Below are 12120 nucleotides of genomic sequence, written 5' to 3'. Positions count from 1 at the left end.
CTCGAAATGAGGATATGACTTCATGGCCTATACTCTTTTGTTGTCTCAAGGCCTGTCACTTCTCGTCTTTCCTTCACTTGACTATAGACTCTATAATACTGTCATCTTTTGATCTACCATTGTCATTCATGTATCATATCTTACTCATAATGCTTCATTAACTCTTTTCTTATTTCCCGCTAACATTTCTGTCTATCACTTTATTTTGAAATTTTCAACAGGACATTCTTTTGCTTTTAGCTCCCCTTGCTCCATCTACTGGCTCTTCGGGTTGCCTAACATTCTTTCTTTACTAGGGACGGGAGCCACACTAAGGTAATATTTATCCCTTTTAAGGCTTCCAGTGCCTATCTTTGTAGTATTCATATCTAGCTGTACTATTTTAGAGTGTATCCTCTGGATGCCTTACAAGGAGATCTAATAGCACATTTGCAATATCCTTCGGAAATGTCAGCTAACGCTAACAATCCATCCACCATTTTGGGTTACCCTAACCCCAGCTAGATCCTGGCATCCTGCCTTCTCTTATACTAATTTTGTTAGCCCCCATAGGGCATAAATGAGATGGGTGTGGCCAATTATACATACCTTTGTTATTGTTGAAGGTAACTCAAAAGGCTTATATTCCTCTGCCTGAATTGTAAGTACTAATAATCTTCATTAGCTGGGCGCCTCGTACCCTTCTTCCTCTTGCTTCTTTTACTTGTTGAAACTTGTATCTATCTTCTGAATCTTTCATTGCCTTTCACCATAGAGGTGGATAGATATTCCTGCCTTAAGGCTCCTTATCAAAAGGCTTACACATCTTAGTACACCCATGATCTGCTGAAGACCTTACATTTATCCATCATAAGCATCATGCAAAATCGATTTCCTCTAACTCAACTCTTTCACAACCACATGCAATCTCTTACCAACCGTCTTTCTAGATGTAGGCATCGTCGTATTATGAATAAGATAGAGTTTAGGAAATTGAGTTCCTACAACTGAGCTCTACCACACGATCTAGAGTAAGAAGAAAGAGTGACAGTCTTAAATGCCATGTAGCCTCCTGCTTATACGTGTGGTGCATAACACACCCATAAACAAGACTCTACTAGACACGACTTGTAGACTCCCTAGGAAAGAGATGCTTTGATACCACTTTTGTCACGACCCAAACCGGGTGCCCGTCGTGGCCCATCGGTTTGGGTCGTGACAAAAGTTAATACCATTTTTATCACGACCCAAACCGATGGGCCGCGACGGGCACCCGGTACCTTACTCAACCGAGTACCAAAATAAGGTATCTTTCGTATCATTCCATCATAGGTAAATGAACCGGAGTAAAGCATGAGGGAATAAACTTATACATATGACATACTGGCCTATAAGACCAAAACGATCACTCGTACACTGAACATAGACCGACAAGGCCATACAATTTTTTATATACATGACATCTCTCTACAAGCCTCTAAGCATACATAATTGTCATAAAGGTAGGGACAGAGCCCCGCCATACCAAACAATACACATCTAAATCATGCTGACCAAACAAGCAACTCTAGAGCAAATGGAGTGCACCAACATCTTCCGCTGAGCTGATCGCCTACTTGGAGGACTCTCGACTTGTCTATCGAGACCTGTGGGCATGAAACGCAGCGTCCCCAGGCAAAAGGGATATCAGTATAAATAATATACCGAGTATATAAGGCAATATACTGAAAGCTGAAACTGAACTGATAATATAATAACTAAAATTAACTGGGAGCCAAAGATAATCTGAAGATATACTCACATGCTGATACTGACTCAACTCTCTCAATATAGTAAGTAAAATAGTTGCCCGGCCCTATAAGGCTCGGTATATATATAACTGCTCTGACGTAGTAGGCTCGCTCATAGACGCTCGGCCATACTAGGCTCTGTATCTCGGCCAACTGGGCTCGCTCATAGGCGTTCGGCCATAGCAGGCTCAGTATATAACTTACCATCTGATCAGAGGTTGCCCAATAGGGGCCTGCCCATCGATTATAGCTCGATGGTAATGAAAATACTGTAATACTGTATATATAGGCTCTCTGCTCCCTTGACTGGAAGAAGATAATACTCAATTAAATATGAAGTCCCGATAAGGAGAATACTGTAATTTATGAGACTAGGATAATGTATATAAATTCCGGAATATGAATTTCTCTTTATGCCTCGTTATCAAACTCATGTAATTACGAGATCATGCCAAAATAAAGGAAGGGCTTAGCCTTAACATACCTGGACCGATTCTCTTGATAATTTCTCTAACACATATTTTTTGTGACGAAACACGTAATGATGAGATCGAAATAGGGAACAATCCGTATGATATTCTTGAGAAAGATTGCACCGTTCTCCCTTAAAATCACAAATCCCACGTTGCTATAGTATCAAGTAGTCTTTGTATGGAACATTTGAAGCAATTACGTTGCCACTTCCAATCAACATCTTTGCTGAAGTTCTGTCACGTTTTGCTATTACATAATTCCAAATTGGGTTGCTGCTACCTCCATGGACATCATGTTAATATTAATTCAAGAATGGAATTATATGATTTCATAATCATTCTCACAGTGGCTTTCATCCGTTAGCAAGGAAACATAAGATCTTAATCTTAATGATATGGGAAGGTCTTTTAAAATCATGGTTTGTGGCCCCCACTTTGGATGACTTAGTCACCAAATTCTTCTTAATATGTGCCACCTTTTTACATGACTTAAGAGTCATTTCTTCGCTTGATTCTTGGGCTGCCACGTTGAGCATAGGGGTTTCATTAAGCTTATCCAACAATTATCCCCTTAATTCCTTAATTATATGGTAATCTCCCACTAACCAATAATTAACCAATTACCCATATAATTAAGAATTATCTCAATTTACTTAAAATATTACTCACTTTTAATATATTTTATACACCTCACTATCATGGCCATGTGGTACCTTGTATGGTATTAGTCCATAAATATCGGGTATTTTAGCTCGGGCCATATTTTATTCCAAAATATCAAACTTTGACGAAATTCATTTTCTTCGATTTGCTTACCCTCTTACCTTCACGAATTTACTTATCACTTGTTTGAAATAGCATAATACTTACAATCTCAAAATAATCTTAATCCCGAACTTACGTCGATTAACTTACGACGAAACTTTAACGTATGAAAATGCGGGATGTAACATCTCATTTTCGAACTTTCATCAATTTATTTATGGCGTATTTTTACGTACGAAAATATGGGGTGTAACAATCTGGACGTGGTGATTGCTAGAGTGGTGCTTGTACCTGTTCGGAGACCTTGAGGTAGCTGCTATGACGCCCGCAGACCATGACTCTCTTCTTTTCATTTTATTCAGTACTGTTCTATTTCTCAGACAGTTGTACTAGAGTTTCAGACTATGTTGATACTTAGTAGCTCATGTACTCATTGACACCAGGCTTTTGGATGGTTGTAGTAGAGTTACAGTTCTTTTCATCAGATATTTCTGAGATTTTTCGCTGTTGAGCTTATTAAATCATGTTTTAATTCAAATGCTTAGTTTTTATGTGATTGTCGGTTTGCCTAGTAAATGTGTTAGGCGCCGTCATAACAGGTTGAGATTTTGGGTCGTGACACTTGTCATGTCACCATCACTTGTGTTGTCACATCACGTGTGTTGTCACATCGGATGTCAATGAGAAATTAAGTTTGACTGGACTTGATCCGTATTTTGAGATAAATTCTAGCGGCGTCCACGTAATTACTAGACTGTGCTCTAAATTAAAAAATGATTATTTAATTAGAGAATCTTGTAGTATTTATTTGAAAATTTCGACTACTACAATAATATTATAGTAATTATTGTTTTATTTATTTTTATTTTCTAAAAGATAATAAATTGATAGAAAATCCAAATTTTTGAAAAATAGGACAATTATCATTAAATTGCTTTGAAATTTAGAATAATGCACAAAAATGGTTTAACTAATTGTAATAAAATAATATAAATTCCTGCATTTTATAAAAATAGAAATAATTATCAATAAATTGCATTAAAGTTAGAAATATGAAAAAATGTATATTTTACTATTTAATGACTTGGAAGCCTGCATAAGTTAATTTTAAATACAGAGGATCAAAATTGAGTGTCAACAATGACTTCTAGCATAAGATAATGGCGAGGGGCCAAGAGGTTTGTAAATAGTAAGCGGGATTAGAACGTGTTAACTAGGCTTAAACCAAAAGATAATGAGCAGCGGGATAGAAGCCGTAACTACAAGTTAGTATCATTCGTAATATAAGGCTTTGGATAAGGATGATAGTCGCGAGGAAGCTAGACATATAGAGTCTAGCATTCGAGGAAGAATGTTTCTAAGGGACGGAGGATGTTACACATTGTACCTTTGTACGTCATGTTCGTCGTAAGTTAGTCGACGTAAGTACGAGAAAAAATTACTTTTGAGGTTACAAGCACTTAAGCTCAAGCCTAGTACGTTACACTTTGCACCTTTATGTCATTTGTGTCGTGAGTGAGCTAATGTTACACCCCGTATTTTCATACGTCAAGTGCGTCGTAAGTTAATTGATGTAAACTAAGACAATAAGGTTATCTTTAAGGGTACAAGTATTTTATGATGTTTAAGCAAGTGATAAGTAAGTGTCATAATATTGGAGGCTAAACGAAGTGAAGAAAACAAGTTCGTCAAAGTCGGCAAATTGAAATGTTATAACCCGTACTTTTGGTGTAAGACTAGGAGTTTTTAATATGATAAGAAGGTCATGTTATGAGGTATTTGAATTATATACTAGTCATATGTTAAGTTTTGAAGTCAAGCAAGTTGTAGAATAAAAGTCGGAAAAGTTATCGGAAGCTACATTTACAAGTTTATTAAAATTTGGGTCTAATGTCACTGAGCTTTTCTCTCAATAGACTTGGATTTATGGGGTCATCCACCCACCAAGTTAAAGATCTACGAGTCTAATTTCCAACATATTAAACCGTTTGTTGATACGATATCGGAGTAGAGAGATATTCATATTTTCGCAAGACTGCACAGACAACTCCATTGGGACCCACATAGGCGGTGGAAAGTCCCACCTCTCTATTAAAGCGATGCAGCCCCTTTCCCCACCCCATTTTTCGCCCAAAAATGAACCCTAAACTCCTATAAATCTCCCAAGACCTTCTCCTACAATTCATGTAAAGTTCTACAAGAAATCAAAGTGTTTTTTCCCTTAGAGATATACCAGTGTAAGAGAAAACTTGTTCTTCCCTTGTTGTGGTGAGACTGAAGTTACTTCAAGTTGAAGCAAGGTATAAGGGGCTGATTTCGTGAATCTAAGGTAAGACTATCACGCCCCTACCTTGGGGAGCGGGACCGACGCTCAACCGAGTTACCCCAGTCAAGCAAGCATACTTAGTGCCTACCATCCAACCTTGCCCATGAATAATTTGAGAATAAATTACAAGAGATAGATAGTGAGAGGAGGAAAGAGTTCAATATCATATTTCATTACTTACAACAGCTTCATTGATAATTATCAAAAAATTACAAGTTCATAGTTTTAAAAGTGGAAATATGTCCGACAACCACAACATCATTAGTTTGTCTTCCAAATCAAAACACAACCCACAATACGCCTACGGAGCCTATAAGTGAACATGAGTACAATATAGAAGTGCCAGCGACAAGACCCCGGATATACCTCAAAATACAATGTACAAGAAGTAAAATGACACAAGGCCCCAAAATGGAGTAGGGCTCACCAAATCAGCTGGGAAAAGGGTGTGCTACTAATAATGATCAGTGCCGCCTGCTGAGGAACCACCTGCATCCATTAAAGATTCAGTGTCCCCAGTAAAAGGGACATTAGTACATATGGAATAGTACTAGTATTTGAAGCTAAATACCCTCTCATGGAATGGAGTGCCAACATAAAGGAAAGAAACATAAAAGCAGAAAGTAAATCAATAATATTTAAATGCCAAGTCAAAACAAAGCAAACTTTCAAGTAAGCATTAATATTTTAGGTTGGAAGATCCTTAGTACCGATACACCACCATGTATGTGGCATGGAGTCAGATCTCTTCCCGATTAGTTAAGTTGTCTCACCTCATATATATGAGGGCTGACATAGAAACACGATACCACCATGTGCACGGCATGGTGTTTGATCTCTGCCTGATCGTCTAAACCGTCTCACCACAATGTCGTATGGGTCGACATGGTCCTTGCTAGTTTTACATTCATCCCAATCAAGGGGAATAATCTCAACATATCATAATGAGAATTTATCTCTCAATCATCTCCTGCACCGGCACGTGTAATTTTGGGCTTAGACCTTCACAATCCACCCTACCTCAGTGACCTAACGATACTCCTAAAATATTTATTGTATGAAAGAATTATATATATCATAGCCTTTCATAAAATCTTTTAATTTCATTGGCACTCTTGGCCATACCGGTAAATAATCATTCTTGGCATGATGACTGCATTTCATATTTCATACTTTCATTCCTTTACTTGCCATGTATCATCATAAAACATTCAAAGACATTTGAAACATTGGAAAAGTCATAGCTTCAACTCATAAGTATGTAAGAGTTCAAAACACATTAGAAATAAGTATGAGGAAGAGCATAGTGATTTGCAATTTGAAACATGAATTTAAAATCATAAGCCTTTGCAGTGAATCAATCATTAGAAATAATCCGGAGCAATAGGAATAGAACTTGGACAAACCATACTTGGAGTTCTCAATAAATTCATGGAATCTGATTCTATGGAAGGAGTTTAGCCAACATACCTTGATTGAGCTTTCCTTAGGATTACTACAATGTTCCAATACTCTTAGAAACTTCAATCTATAGAAACATAACTAATATGAATAATTATTAGGGAGTCGTTCATAGACTTAGCCATTATTGGCATTTCATCAAACTCTAAGTGCAAAACCGACCACAAGGTTTTATAATGGAATTCCCTCTCCCCACAACTAATTTCATCAAACTCTAAGTGCAAAACATAACCATTATTGGCATGATGACTGCATTTCATATTTCATACTTTCATTTCTTTACTTGCCATGTATCATCATAAAACATTCAAAGACATTTGAAACATTGGGAAAGTCATAGCTTCAACTCATAAGTATGTAAGAGTTCAAAATACATTAGAAATAAGTATGAGGAAGAGCATAGTGATTTGCAATTTGAAACATGAATTTAAAATCATAAGCCTTTGTAGTGAATCAATCATTAGAAATAATCCGGAGCAATAGGAATAGAACTTGGACAAACCATACTTGGAGTTCTCAATAAATTCATGGAATCTGATTCTATGGAAGGAGTTTAGCCAACATACCTTGATTGAGCTTTCCTTAGGATTACTACAATGTTCCAATACTCTTAGAAACTTCAATCTATAGAAACATAACCAATATGAATAATTATTAGGGAGTCGTTCATAGACTTAGCCATTATTGGCATTTCATCAAACTCTAAGTGCAAAACCGACCACAAGGTTTTATAATGGAATTCCCTCTCCCCACAACTAATTTCATCAAACTCTAAGTGCAAAACATAACCATTATTGGCATGATGACTGCATTTCATATTTCATACTTCCATTCCTTTACTTGCCATGTATCATCATAAAACATTCAAAGACATTTGAAACATTGGGAAAGTCATAGCTTCAACTCATAAGTATGTAAGAGTTCAAAACACATTAGAAATAAGTATGAGGAAGAGCATAGTGATTTGCAATTTGAAACATGAATTTAAAATCATAAGCCTTTGTAGTGAATCAATCATTAGAAATAATCCGGAGCAATAGGAATAGAACTTGGACAAACCATACTTGGAGTTCTCAATAAATTCATGGAATCTGATTCTATGGAAGGAGTTTAGCCAACATACCTTGATTGAGCTTTCCTTAGGATTACTACAATGTTCCAATACTCTTAGAAACTTCAATCTATAGAAACATAACCAATATGAATAATTATTATGGAGTCGTTCATAGACTTAGCCATTATTGGCATTTCATCAAACTCTAAGTGCAAAACCGACCACAAGGTTTTATAATGGAATTCCCTCTCCCCACAACTAATTTCAATAACAAGAAATCCAATACCTCTCAACCTTTATTGGCACATGCATGCCCAACTATCTACTCCAAGCTTCAAGAAGCACACTTCCTAGCCCTCACACACACCCATGTTCGAGTTTGAGGGATTATGGCTTCCGATCACCATCCCATATCCCTATCATTATAAAATCATTCCTAAACCCATTATAAAGCTTGCATGAAATCTTAGGACAAAGTCTTACCTGGCTAGTTGATGACCTTGTGAGTAGCTTCTTTGAATCTTAAAGATTGAGCAAGAATTTGATGAGTAGGTATGTTGGAGCAAGAATTTCAAGATAAAGGTCAAAAAATCGTATTTAAAGTGTTGTGTTGTAGTGGACTATTTTGAAGCAATGTTTGTGATATGTTGTGGCTGAAATAGGTGGAATAGTTTGGATATGATGTGGTTAATGTTTTTCTTGTGTTGTTGATGTTGTTAAATGCTTGAGGAAAGTAGAGAGAAGTAGGGGAGGTGCTATCCGATTTTGTATAAGCAAGCTTGCCGCTCGTCGGCTATCGATATGTTCTTAATATTTATAAAAGCTATATTTTCATCTTGTAGACCAGCGTATTGGTGAGTCTCTTGTGGTATCGTGAAGAACAACTATGGTTGAGGTATGTAAGGTCTTCCTACCTTATTTCGGCATGATTTCGTAAGTCACGTCACCCTTATAAGAGATTCAAGGGGATAAGTTCTTGCGTATGCTCTTTGTCGACGGATTAAGGCCGTCTTTAAATTCATGACATTAATATAGATAAGTTGTAATCTGTCCGCAGTTGTCCTTCATGGATATTCCCTATATATAAGTAGAGCTCCAGGAAGCTTATATTATATATAAGACAAGAAGTGTAATCTCAGATTTACCTATAAACAGCTTAACGAGCAAGAGGCCTTGCACAATCGATAGAATGACTTAATCGCTAGAAACAGATCATGATAGTTAAATAAAGATAGCCATAACCTCTATAAATTTAGGGAGAGCGGAATATAAGTTAAGAAAGGTAATAAGCTTCCTAAACACGACTCCCCTCGAAGATTAAAGATTTCGGACAAACGAGCTAACCAATAAATAGTAACATGAAAGTAGAAGAAGATAAAGTTATATAAATTGTAGAGTTAGATTTATAGGGCCATGCGATAGCCGTACACATCCTAGGATAGACATAAAATTTCTAAAGCTAAGGGAAGTATGATATGAGTAATGAATGTAAGAAGGGGTTTAAAGAAAACGAGTTAACAAATACGAATCATGAGTTACAGAGAGTACTGGACGAGTTTACTTTTTTTATAAGTATGAGTACCTAGCTTACAAATTGTTTATTGCTGAATGTTGTTTGAAGTTGCATATAAATATGTATAGGCCCTAAGGACGGTTACTAGTGAATTCATAGGTGCACAGTAAGGGTGGTTATGGACGGCGAGGAGCACGCATAGCCAAATCCAAGTATGTGAACGTACAGACCGTCTGCTTAGCTACGCGTACGTGCCACCAGACACTTATGATTGTAGTGCGCCTTACGGACGGTTTGCCTTGCTACATGTAAGAGACACTTTATGTTCAATTTGAATGAATAGACGGTGATCTAGTAAAAGATTAGAAATTCAGTCATTAAAGATAGTTCAGAGTACTATGATAGTATAAGTTGTGTAGCTAGACAGAGGGACCAGACGGTCCAAGCGATTGTGATATGATAAGTTGATCGAGAGTACGTGATAAGTCCACTCTTGTTCTTATCTTTCAACAGAGATTCTACTGTATTCATTTATGTTCTTTAGTTTTCGAGTTTATATATATTTTTCTGCTTACATACTTGGTACATTTCAGTACACTGACGTCTCATTGCCAGGGCACTACATTTCATGTCTGTAGGTGCAGGCAACCAGTTTGACGAGCTCTCATAGTAGACATGGTTGATATTTAGCGGAGGGTCGGTAAGACTCCATTTCAATCGGAGTACAGTCGAGTCTATAGTTTATGGTATCAGAATTTTGCTACAGACTTATGGGTAGGCCGGGGCCTTATCCCGACCATGTTTGATGTCAGACACTCTTAGAGGCTTTGTAGACACAGGTTCAGTATGTACATTATGTTAGTGGTCTTGCCGGCCTTTATTTATGTTTTCCTTTTGGGTTGTCCGGTATTGATACTCATAGTGGCCTCCTCGACCCGAATATGTATTGATGTTTTGAGTATGATGGCTAGTTGATATGACGCTTACCCGCCTACGATATATTACGAGTTGCGGCTATGTTGGCCATGATAGTTTATAGTACGATAGAGTTCGGCCATGTCGGCCTATGTACGTTTTGGGCTACGTCCAACATTCAAGAGTTGCAGAGTTGTTCACTCGGGCCAGTAAGGCATCGGGTGCCGGTTACGCTTCACCTAAGTTGGGGTGTGACAATTAGATAAACTATCATATGTCCTTCTAAATTCATCTTTTACATCATATGTTTTTTCACAGTTTTCTAACATCAACCAGATTGTAATTTACCAGAATAGAAGCAAATAAAATTCAGAAAACAGATAGCATTTTGAAGAGGACGAGTGTCTCACGTAAATAATCTGAAATGATGTTATTTGACACTAATAACCCTCTTTCTTTTGCAGCTTCATTAAACGTTTCCATATTCTTCTATTAATAGGAAATAAAAGTGATTCAACAATAACCTGACATTATATTGTTCACCTTTTCAAGGGTTGGTTGCATAATTGAAAGGATAATTTTGTTTTAATATAAATATTAAATGCCTTAAAGATATCAGCTTGATCAATTACAGATATTCTTTTCTTATATCACTGACCGAGAATTCCAAATATAATTAATACTTCAGAATTCTTTGTATAGGAACATCATGCTTCGTCATCTATTGAGCATATCCATAAAACTCAATAAGCATGGTTAGTGACATTGTCTAACGCTATAAAAATTTGCAAATTTTGCATTTCCGTTAGTACATTAAGTATAAACATTTCATCAAATTTAATATTTGGTTATTTCATAAAAATTATTACTAATAAAGATAAGGAAAATTCCTTTGGGCCACACCACTTTAGGCCACAATGACCCAAATGGGATTATTAAAGTAAAATCACACCCAAATTAGGATTTCTAGACAAACTTTATACCGAAAATGCCCTTACCGCTAGGTTTGAATTTCTCTCCATGATTCTCTCTCACCCATTTAATGCATGTCTTCCCAATACATGGAAAATATCAAGCATGCAAATCCTCTTTCCTATAAACCTTTTTTTAAAAAAATCTTTTTACATATTTTTTCATCTTTTTTTTTTGTAGTATACACGTATATATTTCGAATTTATTCATCTATATACATATATTTTTAGAGAAAATACTTCTGTTTAGAAAAGAGAGTTATAATACTTCTTAATTCTTAGTGTTATAATACTTCTTTTTAGAAAAGAGAGTTATAATACTTCTTAATTCTTAGTGTAAAGAAAATATATTTTTATATTTGATATAATAATAAAAAGATAGTTATTAAAAATTACGATGAATAATAAGATATTGCTAGCTTCGATATTTCATTGCTAAATGTTAGCGCCGCTATATTAGCGATGAATTTCACTTTTTTTTTGTAAAAAAATCCATATTTAAATTAATATATTTTCTTTTTATTTAGTGATGAAATCATAAATCTAACATCATTTCATAGATAATTAGTTAGGAAACGTCATAAACCACTAAAATTAGTTTTTCTTGCACTAAAATTGTCATAATTTTTTTAATATATGAGTACTTATTTAAAATAAGTGTTTAGATATATGAAATTATTTTAAGTACTTATTCAAAATAATTGAGGACCACATATACATAAATAAATGGATAAATAAATATATAAAGTCTTCATCATATGAGTACTTAAATTAAGAGTTTAGATATAAAAAAGGTACTCCAAATACTTATTTAATAAAATAAGAGTTTGGATATGAGAAATTACTCTAAATACTTATTTAAAAATAATAAAG

The sequence above is a fragment of the Nicotiana tomentosiformis genome, chromosome 4, assembly GCF_000390325.3.
Source record: "Nicotiana tomentosiformis chromosome 4, ASM39032v3, whole genome shotgun sequence".
Lineage (NCBI taxonomy): Eukaryota > Viridiplantae > Streptophyta > Magnoliopsida > Solanales > Solanaceae > Nicotiana > Nicotiana tomentosiformis.
This window is presented reverse-complemented; position numbering follows the sequence as displayed.